We start from the raw sequence: 6,811 nt of genomic DNA on the forward strand, positions 1-6,811 counted from the left end.
CATAAGTCTCTAGGATCACAAAGAGAAACTTCTATTGTTTATATCTTACCCATACTATAGGACTCTGTAATACTAACAGGAAAAGAGAACAGTTGACATGCAGACTCTTCTAATGTCATTAAAAGACTTAATAAGGAAGTGAAAGACCCCTGAAGTGGGGAGACCCTCACTCAAGTCTCAGGATGATGTGACCCCCCCCCCAAGAACTCACGTGAGACCGTCCTTGCTGTAATAAACATGAGGTTTATTGATAGGAACCAGTGCACTGGGGTTGAGACTCATATCCCACCCAGGGCCACAGGAGTTCGACCCCAAGAGGCTGGGAGAAAGGGTATTTAAAGGGAGAAACCACAACCCAAGGGGGCATGGGTGGTGTCATTGGAAAATCACAAGAATACCAGTGAAAAATCACAAGGAGAAACTCCCTGTTTCTCAAGATTGTTCTCTAAGATTTTAATCTAACTTTATGGTCAGCTAGTACAGGTAGAGGGCAGGGTGTAGAATTTGAGGTATTTAGGGCTTCTTAGGGGTGAGATAGCATTTTTAAACTTCTGACTTTTGGCTGTATTTTTATTCTTTCACTCCCCACTTCTTCTACTGGCTAGTTCTAATCATAGAACTAAATTTTAGTATCTTTATGATATTGGTTTTCTTGTCCTCCTAAAGCATGACACTGTTGGCGTAACATCAAAATCTGAACAGTACTCACTCTTTCCCTAATGAAGGTAACTAGTTTATTTAACACACATGGACCTATAATCAGAAGCAGAAGAAAAACTAAGAAGGGTCCTATAAAGGAAGATATCAGAGTAGTCATCCAAGGAGATCTACTAAACCAGCTCTCGAACCTCCCTGATGTGTTTCTCAGTCTCTCTATCTTTTGTTTAACCTTTCTCTAAGTTTACTCATGGAGTCTTTAATTACTCCTGAATAGTCTACATAGAAGCAACATTCTTTCTTTTAGTGTAGCACACAGACCTCCTTCTTTAAGGAATATAAGGTCTAATCTTCTCTTAGTCTGAAGGGAGGTTAGGGATTCTTGGAGGTCAGCTAAAAAGTCTTTTATACTCTTTCTATATCTAAGTCAAAAGCAGTTCTGGATTTTCTATACGCCTTGTGTTGCAGGGCAACAGCAGATGTCCTTGTAGCTGCCCTTGCAGCACCTAGACAGCCTTAAGTAATTCTCAACTCTTTTTTTGTGTCTTACTAAGTCTTTAGCATCAGAATTCCAATCTGGACACTATCTAAACCTATACACCAAGGTTATGACTGTCTTAGAACTTCTAAACTTATGATCCCTGAGGCCCAGTCCCAAGAAGTGTTAGAAGTACTAATGCACATAATGCCTTCATAGTAGGGGGATGTTGCATCATTTGCAATAGAAATCAAGCCTATACCCACTCCTATCCCGATGGAACCCAGGGAAAACATGAAATTCTTGTTTCTAAAGCGCACTCCTCAAGTGAGCATTATAGCAACCTCCCAGTCACGTCTCTGATGTATCCACTTATCTGATGTGCAAGTCTAGGGAGCTTTCTGAAGATCTGAGTGTCCCTCTAGGTCCCAGCTCTCAGCACCAACAGCTAGTACACGGCTGGTGAGGGCTGAGACTTGATGGCTGTCAGGGTGGTCAGCAGCACCAGGTACGGTCCTTTCCAGTGAGGCTCGAGTGTCTGGGTTCGGTGCCGTCGTATGTAGCCGAGTCTCTGACCTGGAACTGATGAGATGTCTCAGGGGTCCCCGGGACATAGGCTGCTGCCAGCTGTGAGCAGATTTCTTTCTGTATCACCTGTAGGTCTTTTAGCCTGGCATACAAATCATTATTACTATGACATGTTGGTTCAATAACATCATCGAATACAGTCAGAGGAGCTGAGGTCCCATATAAGATCTCAAAGTGGGTAAGGCTGAATCTGGAAGGGATATTTCTTGCTCTGAAGAGAGCAAGAGGGAAGGAGTGCCACCCAGTCTGTGCCAGTCTCCATGGTCAATTTGGTCAGGGTCTCTTTTAGAGTTTTATTTATTTACTCTACCTGTCCTGAACAACGTAATTTCTAATCGACCTCTAAATACTTGGCCACACCTGGGCTTACCTTGGCAACGAAAGTAGGGCCGTTGTCTGACTAGATTACCTTGGGCATTCCAGACCAGGGAGAAGATTTCTTCCAGTATCTTCTTGATGACTACCGAGGCCATCTCTTGCTTGGTGAGGAAAGCTTCTCTCTATTCCTGAAAAGGTATCTAGGAGATATTTGTGATCATATTTTCCTGGTTTTATCTCAGTGAAGTTCACTTCGACTTTTCACTAAACTCTCTAGGTCTCTTTGCCCTGTTTGCTTGCTAAGCATTCACTTACTGACATACCTTATATTTTTTACTGCATCTCTTGGCTAAAATCTTGAAGTCTATTACATACACCTTAATTACTTTGACAAACTTCTTATCTCCTAAATGAGTCCATTTCTGTATTTGGCAAAGTGAGTCTTTTGTTTGTTCTCTGATTAATATAGTTTTCCCTCAAGTGTGCCATTGTCTTTTTTTTTGTTTGTTTAAGCAATTTGGGCCTTTTCTTCTGTTGTACATTCTAAATGAGGCCATCCCTTAGTCTGCTCCCAGTTCCCAGTGGCCGTCTCTTGCAGGCCTGTAACCAGGATAGGTTCCTGCATAGCCATTTCTCGAGCCACTTGATCTGCTTTGTTACTGCCCCATGCCACTGAATCTCTTCCCTCCTGATGTTCTGGGCAATGAATAATACTCACAGTTGCTGGTTTCATCAGGGCATTCAAGAGATGGCAAAGGCATCTGCGGTGCTGACGTGCTGGGGGGTAGAGGTTCAGCCATCCCAGATGACATTTTGTTGTCCACCATGGCAGCACCCACTTATCTCTGAGCTTCATGAAGAGAACTGTTCCCATCTGTGGACAAGGTAGCTTCAGCTTTCAGCAGGGGTTGATCAGTCAGTTGCAGAGGTCTTCCCTCCACCCATGGGCTTCTGCCAGTGCTTGACACTCGTGCTGTGGTGGCTCCAGGTCAGGATTGGGCACCAAGTGACCAGATTACCCCCAACAGGTGGAGAATCTAGTCCATGTCAGCTGACCAGTGGTCCCATCCTCTGGGCATTTCATTCAAAGGCAAAACATCAGCCACTCTACCACAGTTTAAATCCTGGATTGGGTGATAATTGTTAGTGCCCGGCTGGCAAGAGTGATGTGTTCCAGGCAGAATGGCACTAAGCCACACATCTCCCAGCATCAGGTACTGGTGCACTGAGACAAGTCTTAACCTCCACATACATAGTCTGCAGATATGCATACACATGGCCTCACCCAGCCATTTCAGCCCACACAAGCCATTTTGGAGAGGGAATTTCTCATGAGCAAGGGATAGGGGCAGTCAGGGATGACCATGAACTAGTGGGTTACCCAGCCCACATCAAGGTCCACTGTTCTTCGGGCAGTCCATAAGTATTATTTGTTGCCAGTAGCCCCCTGTACCCAAGGTCTTTAGATACTGGCCCACTGGGGCATTGGAGCACAGAGTGTTGGGTCCCTGTATCCACAAAACAACTGGGCGGGCTTCCCTTCTATCTCTGTGCATAGCCAGCACTCTAGGACCGAGAGGCTCTCCAGTGGCCCCTCTTCTTCTTTCTGGGACAGTCCCTGACCCAGTGTCCTTTTTCTTTGCATTAGACACACTGATCTTTAGCCAGGAATTCTCTTCTGTTGCCAGGTACTGTCTTCCTAGGTTCCCTAACTACTGTGGCCAGTATATGTTCCTCTCTTGTCTTTTATCTCTCTTTAGCTCTCTAGTTTCCTCTTCTTTTTGTCTCTTTTCTTCCCTAGCTTTCTGCTCTTTTTGTCTTCTTTCTTTCTTTTTTCAGTCTCTCTGTCTGCATCTTCTTCTACAGCTATTAGGTGCTGTCCACTTTTGTGCACAGACCCTGAACCACACATCAACCTTATTTTCTCTGAAACTTACAATAAATCTCTCAGCGACTTTGCTTAACCCTTCAAGTTTCTGCAACTTTTTCTTCATATCTTTTCCTTACTTTAGCCAAGTTGGTGGGGCGTTTTTTCAGCCCCTCCATTGGAGACCCAACATTGGAGTCTGACGGTAGACCTGGCGCTCAGGTGTATTGAAGTCAACAGGCAGAAGTGAGGGCCTTCCATCCATGTCTGGAACATTTTTTCTGGCCTCTAGTAGGATTCTGTATTTTCTGTAACAGCTACTAACAAGCATCTTAAGTGGGATGACGAGAAAACAACAGTCCAGAAAATAGAAGTCTGCCAAACAGGACAAATAGCGTTCAGTCACACAGAAAGACAATCAAAAGATTAACAGACAAAAAATAGAAGTGCGCACAAAAACAAAAAACAAGTGGCTGCCGCGAGATCACCACAAAACTGAACTGATTTAGAAGGGAGCTTCGGTGAGTTCACCAACGACAGATGAAGGAGAGCGGATTCCACATCACTCTTCCTTCTCAACCACAGACAGATGAAGGGGAGTGGATTCCACTTCACTCCTCCTTCCCAAGGGGACACCAAAGACAGATGAAGGACAGCAGATCAAAAATAATGGTTAAGTCAAAGGTGCCTTCTGGAGGCCAGCCAATATCAAACGCTGGCCACTCCAAGGAGCAAAAAGTCTGCCACAGTACAAATTGTGTGCTCTAGCAGTCCAATTGTCTAAAGTCAAACTCAGGAGTCCCATCGTCAAAGTCACAAGTAACCTAAAACACACAAAGACCACTCTAGAAATACAGACAGCTGTGAGGACGGGTCTCTTCTCCAATCCAGGAGAATCACCGAATCCTCGCCAGCATCCAGATGGGAATCTCCCAGGCGTCCCTGGGGTTCCCCCAGACCTCCTGGGATGTCTCCCAGGGCAGCACAATCGGTGAGCCCCTGGCACGTCTACCACTCACACTCGAGTTTCTCCTGAGATACGAGCCTCCCTTCTCAGCCTGAGATGGGAGCGACTGCAAAACCACAACTCCAGAACTCGAGAGCAAATAAAGACCCAGAGTAGCAAATACAGACCCAGAGTTTAGCCAGCACAAAATACAAGGACACAGACAAAGACACAGATGCTCTCTCACCTCCAAGTGGGTCTTCGGAGATGACGGTGGTCACTGATCCCGGAAGAGCCCCCAAATGAAAGACCCCCAGAGAGGGGAGACCCTCACTCAAGTCTCAGGATGATGCGACCCCCCCCCCAAGAACTCACGTGAGACCGTCCTTGCTGTAATAAACATGAGGTTTATTGATAGGAACCAGTGCACTGGGGTTGAGACTCATATCCCACCCAGGGCCACAGGAGTTCGACCCCAAGAGGCTGGGAGAAAGGGTATTTAAAGGGAGAAACCACAACCCAAGGGGGCATGGGTGGTGTCATTGGAAAATCACAAGAATACCAGTGAAAAATCACAAGGAGAAACTCCCTGTTTCTCAAGATTGTTCTCTAAGATTTTAATCTAACTTTATGGTCAGCTAGTACAGGTAGAGGGCAGGGTGTAGAATTTGAGGTATTTAGGGCTTCTTAGGGGTGAGATAGCATTTTTAAACTTCTGACTTTTGGCTGTATTTTTATTCTTTCAGAAGCATGGACAGAAGAGGGGAAGAGGGGGGTAAACTTCCCAAGGAGAACGGCAGAGCAGTGGAAAGTCCCTGAGGTCATCTGATGTCAGAGATGCAGGAAAAGGTTGGTTGGCTCCAAATCACTTCTGTGTTAAGCCCTACACACTTGCAGGCACACTTTTGCCCTGGCCTGCCTCAACACACCAAACCTTTCCTGATTTGCCTCTGTATGTTCAAAGACACTCCCATTTACATGGCTTCCCACTGCAGGGTTTCCCCATACCTAATATAACTGGAACACTATGTTAAGTCAGGCCAAAATGGGTGAGGCACGCAGATCCATCTTTCTTGGAGATATGCACTCTATGGAAGAGTCTCATTAAACACTAATAACCCAAGGCATATTCATGGTGCATGGTGAAGACTTTGTTTCCCAAAGTTGAGATAAGGAGAAGCTTGCATGATGGGTGGGGAAGCCATCCTATTTCTTTCCTCCCTCATGGTGGAAGGATGAGCGGAGCCAATGGGTTTTAGCACTACAGCAGCTCTTAGGAAGCTGCTTGACCATCTGCTCTCAGAAGTGTTCGCTATTATCATGTATATGTATGTGAGATATTCAGACAGCTGTGCCATTTCCTCTGAGTGTGGCCATTTCCTTCAGTTTGAAAAATTCCCTCTTGGATGGGTGGGGTGAGCAGAGGACAGCAGAAGGAAGATAAAAGTTCTCTTCTGGAGGTTCCAAGGCTCAAGAATGCCCTCATTAAGGCTGTATGACTGTGAGACAGTGTATGGCTAAGGGAGGGGACACTTAAGTGGTCCTGTCCTCAAGTTGCTCCATCAATACCACCTTATTGAGCGACCCTGGGGCTTGAGTGGGCTTTTCAAGAGAGCAGCTGTCTGAGTCACTTATGTTCCTTGAAGTAACCCCACCAAGCCAGACTTGGTGGAATTATTTCTCCAATGTGTGACCTGTTTATATTTCTTATCAATTTGATACAAAACAGGGTCTTCTGTTACACTAACAGTAGGAGGGAGTAACTTCAATTACGAAGGCCTCTGCTATACTGGCCCACATGCAATTCTAAGAAATATGTTCTAGATTAATTTTTGCTGCTAGGTGTGGGGAGGCAAATTGACCCAAGAGTTTCTCAGAGGCCTGGATGAAAGGAAATTTTCATTCTGCATACTCGTGCAAGAGTAAACTTGACTAGAATAGTATATGGCTGGAGTTA

Source organism: Rattus norvegicus, chromosome 17 (assembly GCF_036323735.1).
Source record: "Rattus norvegicus strain BN/NHsdMcwi chromosome 17, GRCr8, whole genome shotgun sequence".
Lineage (NCBI taxonomy): Eukaryota > Metazoa > Chordata > Mammalia > Rodentia > Muridae > Rattus > Rattus norvegicus.